Source organism: Amphiura filiformis, chromosome 13 (genome assembly GCF_039555335.1).
Source record: "Amphiura filiformis chromosome 13, Afil_fr2py, whole genome shotgun sequence".
In the NCBI taxonomy this organism is placed as follows: Eukaryota; Metazoa; Echinodermata; class Ophiuroidea; order Amphilepidida; family Amphiuridae; genus Amphiura; species Amphiura filiformis.
The window spans coordinates 121,992-137,359 of record NC_092640.1 but is presented as its reverse complement, the minus strand read 5'-3'; the positions used below and the strand labels follow the sequence as shown (position 1 = coordinate 137,359).

The following is a 15,368-nucleotide window of genomic DNA, read 5'->3' as shown; positions in this document are numbered from 1 at the left end:
ACTTAATTATATAAGTTGCCAAATTATGGGTCAGGGGGTATGTGATATTATTCTCTCCCTACCCCAGAGTAAAACACATTTTAACTGAATTTTTGCCCACCAGGGTAGCACTGAATACTTGTTGTGTGTATATGGCACATTTTAAGAAACGGTGTGTTTTGAAATTTGTTGACAAAATTATTATCCATTCACATGGTTATATTTTTCAGATGCAGATTGTTGTCTAACCCAGCAGTTTTGTCAAATTTGGATCCAGAAGGTAAACTCCTGCTTGATTGTAGTGCTCATTGTTTTGGATTGATCATTATCAGCATCATCATCTTCTTCCATCATATTATCATCATCATAAATTTCATCAACAGCAGCTATAATAACATCATCATATATCTGCTGTCATGATCTTCATCATCAACATTGTCATCAGCATCATCATCATCATCATATCTTCTTTGCCGTCATATCATTATCATAATACCATCATCATCAAGTGGTGTGTGCGTTAATTACAGGAATAACTCGTCTGGCATGTTATTTTGTCCATTTTGTGGTTTTGTATTCACATTTATTAACATACTTGTTTGGTCTGTGATATTGTAAGCTTTTTAAAATTTCAAAATCATCCTGTTCAATACACGGCCGACAAGGAAAATTTGTGATTTTATTAAATTTGTGGCGCACAGCACCTGATCATCAACAATTTCATCAGCATCATTGTCATTATCTTCATCATTAACATCATCATCATATCATATTCATCATCATCATCATTATCAAAATATTAACTTGATCATGTAATACTTGAGCAAAATGTGAACAGTAATAGACATGGAATACAGCCGAGTGTTTTTCTAACTGGGTGTGAAAAAAGTTGGGGGAGATTGTTACTGCGCACAGAAGTATCTGTACACTCAAAACAAAAGCAATACCTTAAAGACACTAAGTAACCTAAATTACCAAATAAAGTATTCAATATAGATGGAAGATTTTGTGTATTTTGATACCTCATTTGGCATGATACGACTTTATTTTTTCAACTTACACCAATTTGAATGAAAAATAGCATTTTAAAAGTGGCAACCGTATAGGCTTTTCTCTAGAAACATGCTAACTATGAGCACAGCGAGTAAGAGGTGAAAAGCCTGTGGGAATTGCCTTAAAGAAAGAAATAGCCAAAATTTGTCACTTCTGAAATGCTCTCTTTTTCCATTCAAATTGGTATAACTTGAGGGGAAAAATGTCACATAAAAATTACGAATGAGGTGTCAAAATAATGCTGAACGAAATTATCCATCTATTAAAGCCATAATGTACGATCTTATAATATGAAATTGGTTAATTTTTTTCAAACCTGATTTTTTTGCATATTTGTAATGTTTACCCATGTCCCAACTTGCACCTAATTGGAATCGGCCAAAGTTGTTGTCTTTGTAGGTCAATAGAGCAAAATTCGACATATTATCATAATTTAAAAATTATGATAATATGTCCTCCCATAGAAATGTTAAATGGCCAAAATAACCAGTGGGATTTCTTTCACTTTACTTTGTTATTTCAACCTAAAATGGACAGCAACCCTTCCCGTACAGTTATTAATAATATTATTTCCACATTTTGAATAAAGAATAATAAAATCAAAATTTGACGGAAATCATACATTAAGGCTTTAACTGATTACATTATTTGATCATTTATGTTTAGTGTCTTTAAGATGATGCCGTTCCCTTTGCACAGACACTTTTTGTTCACAGTACTGATCAGTACAAGAGTGAAAATAAGAGCTCTTTTACCAGGACTCAATTTGGGAGAAAAGTGCACGAGTCCTGGTTCAATTTACTCTGTCAGGACTCACTTTACTCTAAAACAGAACTCGTTTTTATAAGCAACAGTCAGTATTTAAGCCAAAGGTCATATATCCAGTGGCATAGTTCAATAGCCTACATTCAACAATAATACTCAAATTCTGATCTCAAAATTGCAGAGAACACCCATATTTGGTTCACCATTTCTATTTTATGCATGGCATGATAGGCTAAAATTCAGACAAAAGTGTGGCCTAGTAGGCCCTATCATGATTTTCATTCTCAAAAGGGCTTTAGTGGGCAAGTAACAGGTCTGCCAAATGAGGCCCCTAGCCTGTTGCTAATCAATATCTATGAGATGTACAATCAGCATCCAGTTTCCGAAATTGGGTAACTTGTGTTAGGCAGCTGGTCGTCGGTCGCATTACATACAGTTCTATTCGACGCAACATGCTTTTTGAGAAAATCTCAATTGAAAATTCTGTTGTTGGATTTGGCTTCATACTTAATTATAATTATATTTCTTGATAGAATTTCCATGACAGCTAGGGTATTCTTTATAAAGAAGAGACTTGAAAGTTTCATTTTGGTGAAATTAACATGTCCATCTTTCAGGTAACATTGTTTGAGACCTTGTATGATGTTAAACTCACAGCTATGTATGTGAAACAACTTTGTTTACTCTGTGACTATACCTAAATACATACCCTTCAAATAACCTTCACATAGTCTTTCATATTATAGCCTTCAAATGCTGTTTGAATACTATACATATAATAGCCTTCAAATCATTACAATGCAGTTGAATACAGCAAATAGTATTCAAATATTATAGAATAGTCTTCGAATACTATTTAGTCTTCGCATAGTCTTCGCATAGTCTTCTATAGAGCCGAAATATGTAAATGAGTTGAAGACTATTTGAAGGCTATACTGAATAGTATTCGAAGACTATACGATGAATAGTATCCGAAGGCTATATGAATAGTATTCGGAAGGATTTTGATTGAAGATTGTTGCAGGCAGTTGAATGTGTAGATCTGAAGATTAATGAAGGCTACCACATCAGCCAGGGCATTCCCAACATATAATTACAATGGAAATTTTCATGCTTATACCTACAGCAAAAATAAAAGCACATGCCATGTGATGCAATTGCATCATCATGCGAGCACACATATGGACACGGCCCGGGCCCGGGGCACGAAAAGCTTGGCCGGCCAAGGTAAACTCCTGTGGCAATTAGTGATCCCTGTCGCGCGCTTGTCTGCAGCACCCAAGAGGTCCGTGATTCAAAACCCCACCTGATAAAAAAGTTTTCTCTCCTTTCTTACTAAATTTCCTTTCCCCTCGCCAAAAAGCCCCTGCTTATAATTCAGTTGGGGTTAATGCAGCGGTTATTTGCGGATCCCTGCCTCCCGGGGCTAATGGGGACGTAATTTTGGAAACTGTCCCAGCTAAGTCCTGGCGGGGCAGCCAATATTTTCTTGTACATCCCCAGGCAACTAGTCCCTGCCCCATGATCCCGGAGCAACCACCGGAATAGATCACAAAACATGCATGAATTCTGATTATAATAATAATATCAAAGAACCTATAGATTCGCCCTAGCTGGTAAAATGACCAGGTAAATGGGTACAGATCAGCATTTCCCCCATGCACCCCGGGCCATGCACTTACGACCCTGCACAGTCTGTAGAACTCTTTAATAACATCCTGGGTAGATCCCACAGTCCTTTCTTTGCATTACATCTGCATATACGTCCCGGCTATGTCCAGGTATAATGTGGGGACCAAATAAGTGGTTACATCGATCCCCGGCTAAGTCCCTGCTATTTCCCAGGTCCCGGGGGCGGGGATTGCAATTGGTGCTAATACATGCATGTAAATATCATCCCTTGAATAACATGGATTATATTTATGTTGCATCAGATCACATTCTTAACATTTGATTATCTAGCAATAACAATATACTTAAATTATCAATCAAATGAATGACTGCAAGTCCTTGCATATTTATGTATGCTTGACTGTATGAAAACAAGAACAAGGGCCATGGTGTTGTATGTGCAAACTGCAAAATTGGAAATGTATGTGGAATACATATGCATATACTATATATATATACAAGCTTACATTTTTACTCCTTTTTTGTGCACAGCTGAAGGTCCAAATGACTTACCTGATGATTACAGCACATTATAAGTTCACACAAACCATTTAAACATGTACATACAATGTACAATACCCAAAATGATGAAAAAATACCAATATTTCCTCTACAAGTATGCAGCCAGTGCACTTCCACTCAACTGCCATTTTAGATTTGAAATAGTTTGACCTGGCCATGACCTATAATCAATCCTACATCCTGTATGGTATTTGAAGAGTATTTGAAGACTATAATAGCATTCATGTTGGATAAGGGATATATTGAATACTATAATACCATTCAACAAGTACATGATACTATTCAACACTATTCAACACTATTGAGATAACTGAATCGAATAGTATTTCAGCTGAATGGTGTTGAATGGTATAAAACCAGTATAATACCCTTCGAATATTATTTGAAGAGTATTTGAAGACTATGCTGCAGTCTCACTATGCTTTTCTTTTTATGTATTACCATGGGATTCGTGTATTGCTTAAGAGCAATTAAGCTGTGAATAGATCTGTATGTGACACATCATTCACCATATAAATCTGTATGTATTATATACATACTAATGAATGGATAAAAGTAGCTTACGTCGTTATTATACTAATAAATAGCGCTGTATGTGAAACACAAAAGCTTAAAAAACAGCAAATAGACGAAAATCAAAGTTTTATAATCTCATTAGTTAGAAAGAATTGAGGTCCAAAACATTGCTACACACCAGTTTTCTCAAAAAGTCAAAAATCTCAAATAGAACAGTATATGATGTGACTGACGAGGTGTGAAATATACCTGACTGGGCACTTTAATAACGCATCATCATCAGTCGGCTACGGAGCAGGTGACTACAGGTTTTCTCCAACTATTGTGATCTTGGGCAAGCAAAACCATTTTGTTTGGCTGCAGCATCGATCAGTATCTCACAGGAGGTGCTGGACATACTCTAAGTACAGTGTGCGTGGCCATCCCGGTTTCCTCCTCCCATGTGTTGGAATATAAAGGGCATTTGTTTGTTTTCATTTTCTTTCTCTCAATTTTTTTCTTCATTTCTTCCTCTTCTTTCTCCTTCCAGCCCCTCTCACTCTCCATCTCCTCTCCTCCTCCTCTCCCTCACTCTCTACCTTCTTTCTGCCTTTCTTTCTGGCTGCTTAACTTTCTATGCAGTGGTGTAGCCAGGACTTTGCCAGGGCAAGGGAAGGCAACTTTCAAGGGCAAAATTTGACTAAAGTAGCCATTTTGGGGTCAAAAATGAGATACAATGTAGATGGCAAACAAGGTCAAAGGCTGTATAGGGGTTCATAGGCTACTGTTGAACTTTGACTTCCATTGCTCATTCAATAATTTAGAAGGCAAATTCTATACCATTTTTTTTTATTCTTATGTCATGAAGAGCAATTTGACATCTAATTAAATTTGTACCCATGTACGACCAAAAATGTGACATTTTACCCCAAAATGCGGTTTTTGTACAATAACTCCATAATAGATGGCACGGTAGATAGCACAATACATTGTTTTAATCTTTTAATCAGATGAGTAATTTGGTATGTCTTTCAACAAGATCGGAGCATTTTTAATTAGTGACCCATGTATGACTTCTAGCTAGTCATGCTAGTGGTCACCAGGAGTTACATGTAAATCAAAAAGGCTCCACATCTTAAAATCAACATTTTATTTTCATTTTCTATTATAATTGTTAAGAACCACAAAAGTGTCCTAGAGGGGTATTTATGGGTTTGCTTCCCTCAATTCAAGCCCCAGGTTCCAGCATTGTTGTTTAAGAACAACCTTTTCAGCGGGTACATATTAACACACCAATTCGCTAATCTACTGGCTTGCATTGGAATCTCTGTACAGCTCTGTACGCACATGCACTTCAAAACAAAGTGACAGAAATTTGTTTTTGAATGTGTACATGTGTGAAATAATCCCAAAGCAAATCTGTTGGTGGATACTCATCAGAATTGTTAATATTATTTCATGCAAAATTTTGAAATTTGAATTGTTCAATCCTCAGAGTAAAAAGATAAAGATAATTGAAATTACACCCTCAGAAAAATCACCATTTCTGCACTCTACAAAAATGCATGGGTGTAGGGGTGTGGGTGTGTGTGTGGGGGGGGGGGGGGTTGTCTGTTTGGGGCATTTGTAATCACCTCCGAACCTCATGTGGAACCGGGACCATCCCAGCTTTGCAAATAACAAAAATACAAATTCTGAAGTGTGTCTCCTATCAGTGATCAAAAATATGTTTTGGATTGATATGTTAACGGGTAAATGTCGTAAAAATTGTGTATTTGTTTAATGACCCCAGTTAACCAGGGAAAGTCAGGAAGTAATGTCCCTGTTTGCATAGTCCTAATTAAACAGGGCCCAGTTTGGGGATGCTTTCACATATAGTTTGATCAGCTCGTAATTGGTGGGCCTAATAACATAGTGGATCTATTTTATTTCAAGAATAGTCCTGTGAAATCTTGTCAGAAGTATCATAAATTATTCATTTAAGTTTATTCTACTTTATTCAACACACAATATAGACTAGACAGGCCAACAATGTCATCTTACTTTGGGTCTGCTTGTCAGCATAGTGGTAAATTCCTGCCGATTAGGAGCTGAGCAAACTATAGACCTGTGTTTGTGTGTGGGAGGGGGTATATAGATGAGTATGTGTTTGCTACCAAACGAGACAGTATTTGTCGTAACGCACCTCCAACCGTGTGCAGGCACCTAAACATGGACTGTCCATGGTCTGGCGATAGGCACAGATTGACGGAAATGATGTAAAAATGCTATTTAGAGCATGTCATTGCTTGGCGGTTAACCCCTTATAGTAGGGATGACCAATGAACCATCAACTTGATTAGAACACTCCCATAGACATGCAGGGAGCTCAACTGTGCACTGCTTGCACAGACATTTCTAAATTGAGCTCATTCTTTTATTTTTCATAATTTTTCTGTAAAAATTGGAGATGTTAATGCCAATTATGTTTTGTAACTATCCTGCAAATTACAGCATCATAACTTATTTGGTTTTTCTGTAAGTGTGAGTCAAAATTGGTCCATCGCCACAGTGCGCTTAATTGCCAGTGGCCCAGTGCAGCACTGCTCAGAATGGCACAAAATATTCAGATGAATAAGATCAGGTGAACACCTTGACCTACTGAGCTGTAATTTGGCAGAGTTGTTGTTATTACCTCTATCATACCCTCTGTAAAAAGGAAAAAAAAACGGACAAGTAGATCTCGGGTTAAAAATTAAATCACCAGCTTCCCTTTGGAATTTCCAAACACCTTTCGAATCATGTTAAATAGACACCTTTCTGAACATAAATGTGAAGTTTCATGCTCATTTGTTGTATTATTCACCTGATCTCAACCCTAAACATTTTCTTATATTTATACCATCTGCACTGACTTGCTGCTACTTGCTGCTATACACGCACAGGAGCTGTACTTTTAAAATACGCGCCTAATCAATAATGAGTCTTTCACTCCATTGTTAAAGTACTGTGCTCCCTGTAGCATATGGAGTGACCAGTCCCTGGAGTGTGATGGTTTTGTAGCACATGACAGTATTCATTCAAGCCTATCAAGATCAAGGTCAGTTACTAGCCACTTGCTGAATGGCTGGGCATTATCAGCTATCAAAGAGATACCTTATGCTGCTGCCAATCACAATAGAGGTTAAACATTTTGTTAAAACCCCAGAAGTGATATCAGGACAAAGCTGTGCATGTTGGTACTTGATTGTTTGGATTCCTATGTTGAAAATCCCTTAGTTGTAGTACATTAGTATTTTCTTATGTGTACAAATGTAGTGTATATTGTTGTGGAAAAAAAGTTCACCTGGACTTTTGATTTTGTGCCACTTTGGCCATTATGGATGATTTTTGGCAAATGTTTTCTAAAAGCATGATTTCAGTGCCTCGGTTTGAAGAAATACTTAATGCTATTGACTAGTAAAGTGCCATTTCATAAGATCCCCCTTTGTTACTTTCACAATATGCTTGTTTCATGTTTGCATATATATATTAAAATAAAGAAATATAAAAAGGTAAATATATGCTTATACCAATTTAATTTACCAGTCTATATTTAGACTTTGTCAATTTATTTCGTTCCAATGACCGGTCAAAATGGGAAACTTTGAAAATTCATAATTCGAAAAGTTTTTGACCGATTTTGACCATTTAACCACCAAAATACTTCTATTGATGAGTTCTTTCCAGAAAACAATCTTTTTGTAGCAAAAGGGCAACATGAAATTATGATGGTCATCCCTACTTATAGTGCCATCTCATAGTGTGTATGAGTATGTCCATGGTATGTCGATTCACTGCAGGCATGTGTGTCCTCGATTGGAGGCGCTTACAGGCAGGGGTGGGCATATAGTATGCGATGTAAGTGTAATGCTTTCTGGGGTGTGTGGTGTGTACATTGTGAATTGAAGTTTTTATTTTCATTTTTAACATGCTGCATGTATCTTTGTTGTTTTCAGGGGACAATCCTGTAGATGTGGCTGGAGATCCAACTTTTCTCTATCCAAAGGTGTAGCTTTTCAGGTTGCAGCAACATGCTGAAGATGGTCTAATAGCAACCAGGAGTCAATTCAACTGTATAGCATTGGAGAGTTCTTGGCAAGACACACATTTGATGGCATATGAACATGGCCTGCATTTCCTCTGCACCAGCTAGCTTAGTGGCTTGTGGCATCAGATCAGAAAGAAACTAGTACACCAACCACAATACACATGGGACACAAAAAGTATCCCTTACAAATTTTGTATTGTGATGTTAGTTTAAGTGTAGAAGGTCAGCATTTATCTCTGAGCATTCCGATGGCTCAATATCTCCTGCATCTTGCATTTTTCTCGATATCTCCTGCATCTTTCATTTTTAAGACCCAGTTTGCAGATAAATTAGTATAGTGTAGGCTCATCACTTGTTACGTCTGCAGTGATTATTGAGTAAACTATTGAGTTCGCAACATTTAGGAATCATCTTCATCATCATACAAGTGTTTATTGTAGTTCTACTTTGAATTTACTCACCATGGGCATTATGCGAATCAGTTGATGTAATCTGGCAAAGATGTACATTGAAGGTCATATGATATCATTCAAGATGGGCTAATCAACTTCTTACTATAACTTTCAAATGCCTTGAAGAAATTACACATGTAAACATTCCCTTTAGTTTCACTTTAACTCATTCAAATCATGCCCTAGCACTACTAGGAGTCATTTTATTTAAATACCCTATTTGTTCCAACTTTGAATATTACTGCTGGCAAATGCAATTTCCATTATAGAAGCCGCAGCACAAGTGTTATAACTTATACTATTTTCTGTATTTAACAATTTTATCTGTATTTTTCATTTAAACTTGTTTATTATCTGCTAACAATTAGGATGTGATGATCACACACGTGGCTTGCTATCCCATGGCTTGCTATGTGGTGAAAAAAAGCTTTATTTCAAACTCGAATGGTGACCCGCAGGTCAAAATGCTAGAATTGTACATTAACCACACCTAAAAAACACAATGCAATTTGTAGGCAGCAGCTTAATCAGCGCCAATATTGCAACATTGAAACAAACAACTTTACAAACATCCAACTCCATCCCATCCCCCTTAGACAGTGATGATAAAGTGCCTTGCCCAAGGTCACAGCACGTTGACACAAGGGGGCCTCGAATTCGCAACCAATAGATTATGAGTAGGTACCTTTTCTCTCGGCCACACATGCTCCCCATGTGTGGTGGTTGGCACCCAAGGGCGCTGTGGTATAAAACAGGGATGGGAAACACAACTTCTCTCTTTGTCTTCTTTCTTCCTCCCTTCCCTCCACTTAGGCAAAAAGCCACTTGAACTTTAAGATTAAGAACCATTGGTGGTTACATGTAGCCCTTTCCTAAATCTTATGCTACTAGACCATACAGACCATACACAAACCACAACCTCAGCCCACAAAGCCACTGCAAGACCATGCATCCCACCTTATCCGATTGCTTAATCCTGCTAAACTAATGCACAAAACTGTCGGCTGGGCAACGGTCACATGCGTGGCTTGCTACCCCTAGTCGGGTGGTTGGCATCCGAGGGGTTGGTGAGTTTGGTGGTTTCAAAACTGGGTTGGGGAAAACAATTTTTTTCTTCATCCTACTTCTTCCCTTCCTTCCATCCACTTGGGCAAAAAGCAGTTGGGTTAAAAAAAAAGATATACCACTGGCTATACATGCGTCTTCAAACAAAGAACACCAATGCAGCAGTCAGGTCTCAAAATTCACAACTTGCAACTTCATTTATGTTAATAACCAGAAAAGGTGTGGAAATAATGTGGTTAAGTGGTCTATGGATCTCTGAATGTTCATTTAAATCTAGTAATGGTGCCATTATTTAAGCCAATGCAGGAGTTCTGATTATCATATATTTATGCTGAAATTGCAGCTATAAAGGTGTGGTCCATTGTGTGACTGATATGAGGACAGTAACTGTTAAATGTTAAGAATGTGCATTTTGGTGGAGTTCAAGATATTAGTCCTCAGAAGTGCTGAAGATTTTTCATGTCTCACATCAGACAAAGATGATCTATAGACAGTACTTGTAAACAGAAATATGAACTATGCATCAAGCGTTTAATGTAAAAGTAGACAGCATGTGTACCAATACACAAACAACAGATTTACCAAATATTCATGCATGGATTACTGTCATGACAAATTAACTTTTTATGGAAACAATCTGAAGTAGGTATTTTCTTGTAGTTCACATGATACCACATGCTTCTCTTTTATATGTATTGTATTGTACATGTGGATCAGGAAGTGACCTAAAAAGCCTAGCATTTGCAGCTCTGGTGCATAATGTTTAATTTAAACAATCAAACTTAAAAGCCACAGTTAGTACAGGGTGCTATTGGAATTTTTCGAGTTGGCATCTAGTTTTCCTACATAATAGTGAAACCAATGTTTTTTTAACATCCTTACACCTTTAAAAAGGATAAAATTCGAATTGATTCCATTTTTTTCTATGCCCCCTATACTTCCCACGGGGGGTCGAGGGACATAATGGGGCGAAAAGTATATGTCCTATCATGCTGCAATATACCTCAAATTGTTCCTCTCATTGCTACGAATAAAAAAAAGTCAATTGTCATTTGTCATAATGCACTAGGGTGCTTAGTTAAGGATTTTAGAATAAGGTCAAATGTCAAAATATCTCATGCACAGAAGTCAAATTTTCAAAATGCACCGATTCAATCGAAATTTGCCTTAAATTACTCTTCTCGGCAAATAGGAAAATAATTTATTTGAGAAATTTATAACCTCAGAATCGGATGAAATTATGGGTCAAATGTTATGCTTGTATATATTTCTATTGGACTTTGGCTGCATGAACTCTGAAAGGGACATGATGACCAGGGTTGTAGCTAGGACATTTTGAGTGCTGGGTGGCATTTTATGAAAATCTTGCATACATGGTAATCTGTTGTCAAAATTGATCAAAATCTTGACTAATTCAACAAAAGTTTGCAATTTTGGACTATGAGTGGTAGGTTCCAATGGCAAAATTGCTGCTTTGTGATGGGCTCCAAAACTGAGTGGTGGGCTCTACCACCCACTGTAGCTACAACCCTGATGATGAAAATACAAAAATGCACTTAAAGTGAAATTTGAGATCTGACCAATTTTTAAATTTTAACCTAGTGTATGTAATTTTGGACATTTGAACCATTTGACCTTAACTCCTGAACTAAGCATCGAGAAAATTATGACAATTTACTTTTTATATTCCCGGTGATGAGAGGAATAATTTGAGATACATTACAACATAATGGGACTATTTTGGACGTTTGCCCCCACTATGACTATGACCCATGAAAAAAATGGAAACAATCAAATTCTTATCATTTCAGGTTTAAGTATGCCAAAAACATTGGTTCCACTAATATTTAATATTAAATTCCAAACTCATAGTGCCCTGTACAAAATGTACAATTTCTATCTCATTTTAATTTTGATATTCTCTACTCAAAAGCTGAAATATTAGAAATAACTGTCCATTTTAAGCCAAAATAACAAGGTAATGTGAAAGAAACTCCACATGCTATTTTGGCCATTTTAGGTGGAATTCTATGGTGGACTTAATGTCTGAATATGACATGTCAAAATTACTCTGTTGATCTGAAACACACAATGAATTTGGCTGAATCCAATTGGATTTAAGTTGGACATGTGTAAACATTACAAATATGGCAAAAATTCAGGTTTGAAAAAATTGAAACTCATTTTAAAAGATAGTGCATTATGGCTGTATGAAATGTATGAAAGGTAATAAATCTTTTGCAGTCTCAGCACTTATTGATAATAGAATCATACTTTTTCATGGTCTTCTGGTATAAGAAGTATTTGTATACCTCCATATCAAAATGATGCACTTGTCAGCTGCTACATGCATCTACTTTCACATGATAGCTATGAATAAATACCAGAATCATCTCAAGTGGAGGTCACTTCAAATCATCCCCAATTAAGAACAGTGTTAAAGAATGTTCTCCATGTTACTTGGGATGATTTGAAGTGACCTCCACTTTGGAGGTGAGTGTGGTATTTATTCCTAGCTATTATGTGAAATGAGACACATGCAGCAGCCGACAAGTGCATCATTTTGATATGGATGTACACATTTTCACTATTATTAACATACTCAATATGTGGGGAAACCAACCATTATTACTTCAAGTAAACTTTGGGTTGATGGAATTAACAACTTTCAATCTGAATTAAGATTATTTTAAAGAAGACTTACCATCTAGAAAATAATTTTAATGACAATTATTGGTAGAGCTTCTCTTTGTAAACCAGTGCTCATACGTCGATGATTGCAAAATGTTGTTATTTATCCTGAAGATAGGATTTGTCAGGTGTGTGATATGGGTGAAGTTGAGGATGAGTTTCACTTATTATGGAGGTTTTTTAAGTGTTGGGGGAAATTTCTGATCAATATTGTAACATAATCTGATATCTTTGTTAGCGATACTGTTACATTTCTAGTCATTACTTGTGTGCTTTGCTCCACAGCAACACCCTCAATTTTTTTCAAATTTCTACTTTTTGCACCATTGTAATGTGCCATTGGTGTACATAAAGATTAAGCCTGAAGTGCTTTGGTTACAGTAAAATTTAACATTGATGGTAAAACCGGGTATCCCCAGGTTTATTCTGAGCTCACCGATCGAGTGCTGAATAAATACATCGCCTGCGTGTATATATTGAATTATTGAAATAGGCCAAAAAAAAAAAATTGTTTGCTTGTCCATATATAGATCACTTTCAGATGTTGGGTCGGTGGCTCGGTCAGGAAAACATTTTTTTTTTTTATATCTTTTTTTCATGTACCAAAAGTATAATGTAATGAAGCACTATGTAAAACACTCACTGACAACAGAATTTCAACCAAAGATTCAAGGTAAAAATTCAAGGTAAACCCTACTTTATTCGACACGTACGTGTCTGGCAGACTTAAAATACTGCATTTTTAAGTTCAAAAGTGTTTTTTATACTTGTAGACGCTGAGAATCATAATGCGAAATATTGAAACCCTCAGCCAGGTACGACTGGACAGGAGAAACATGCAGGAAATGTTTTTTACAACATTTCTTTTCAATCTTTTTCAAAAAGTTCATGACATTTTTGAGAAAATTGGTTTAAAAAAACTTGTTCAAAACAAAAAAGTTCTACGGTCGGGATTGCCGAGACAGTCGATCGGACGAGGACAAGCAAACAACTTTTTTTTTTGCCTAAGTGACGTACCGTATAAACTGTATGCATATATCGCTATTCATTGTATGTCTTGTCTGAACATCCCATCAGCTGCGTGTAGCTCCGCCAATAATCATGATAAATAATACACGCATTGTAGGCGCTGTACATCAACTTGACACGTAAACTTTGTGTATATTGCTATTAGTCTTTACGTCTTGTTTGAATTCCATCAGCTGTGTGGAGCTCCCAATAATCATGGTAATTGTAATTGGCGCAGGCGCGTAGCAAGCGGGGGGACAGGGTGGACGAAGTCCATGGGCCCCGAGGGTTCAGGGGCCCCGAGCACAAAAGCGAAAATTAAATAAGGGCTGATAATGGAGAGCATGGCCGGATTTTTATACCATTGGGCCAGATGGGCCCGGGTCCAGGGCAATTTGGGGGGGGGGGGGCAACATTGCCCTATGCATCTTTCTTTTAACCCCAATAACAGCATGTTTTTTTTCTTTTTTCTGGCAAAATTGTAAAATTTTCCGCGCTTCGCGCGCATTCAAATAGCGAAATTTATGTTGATATGGGGCCAAAATAGTCTGAAACTGAATTAAACAAAATATGTTAGTCCCCTTAGTTTTGCCACTGACTTGAGCGCATACATGCCTTCCTCGGCACGTGAGTTCGGGGAGCTAGCCCAGGGCCCCATAAGCAATAATAGGCTAAATCCGCCCTAGTTAAAAGGGCCCGTACTGCTCCTTGTCCATGGGCCCCTGATGCTCTTGCTACGCCCCTGAATTGGCGAGCTAGATACACGCATTGTAGGCACTGGAATGAAATACCAATTGTTGTTTTTTTTTATCAGTAGCTGTCAGTGAAAACTAACATTTAAATAGGAATCTATTTTTTATGCAAATCACACATTATTGCTTTAATCTTTTGTAAATTACACCTATAATAATTTGTTGAGAACTTTTGATGTTGTGTGAAATATATGTACATGTATTAACTGTACCGTTTTAAGTGGTGAAAGTTTTATAAATTATTGAGGATTGATTATCATTCATAACCTCATATACACAACAAGTGTGATATCGATCCAATCACAGATAATAACTTTTAAATACGCAGACGCAAATGCACTAGGTCAATGAAAAAGTATAATGACCGCGTCTCGTGACGTAGCTAAAAGTACGCTCTACAATGACAATGTTACGTGACGTGTTAGGCTTTCGAACAATTTATGCAGCCGTATTTGGAAATCGCATCATTGCGTGCTAGTGTGATTGGTCGCTAGCGGTATTTCCTTAATGGGCTATTCGATTTTTACAGGAAAACGACAGATAAAGTTAAAATTGGATGTGTTCTGTTTTCAAATTAAAATGACTTTGCATCAGTTATTTTTCGGGTAGTGTGAAATACCTAAACATTGTGCTTTGGACCTCGGAATATCCCTCGGGGCTGGGCTCCTCCGTATATTCCTCGGTTCCAAAGCACAATGTTTAGATATTTCACAATACCCTCAAAACAACTAATGCACAGTCATTAACCTCTTATTAACATGTATACATGTGCTTATACATAATGCATTTGAAAGATGGGTACATGTATTCAAATTAGTCCCATGAACATGGCAGATGCTAAAATGC

The 15,368-nt window shown here is 37.0% G+C and overlaps 1 long non-coding RNA gene across 5 annotated transcripts in view; it reads left to right on the top strand.

The window, feature by feature from the left end:
- Nucleotides 1–11,700, top strand: part of LOC140167869 (uncharacterized) — a 30,517-nt gene extending 18,817 nt beyond the window's left edge. For 3 of the 5 annotated variants that reach the window (XR_011861077.1, XR_011861078.1, XR_011861081.1), the window contains exons 6-7: nucleotides 210–259; nucleotides 8,463–11,700. This is a non-coding gene — a long non-coding RNA (uncharacterized lncRNA). The remainder of the gene's footprint in view (nucleotides 1–209; nucleotides 260–8,462) is intronic. The other 2 variants (XR_011861079.1, XR_011861080.1) reach the window with 1 other exon arrangement.
- The last annotated feature ends 3,668 nt before the right edge of the window (nucleotides 11,701–15,368 follow it).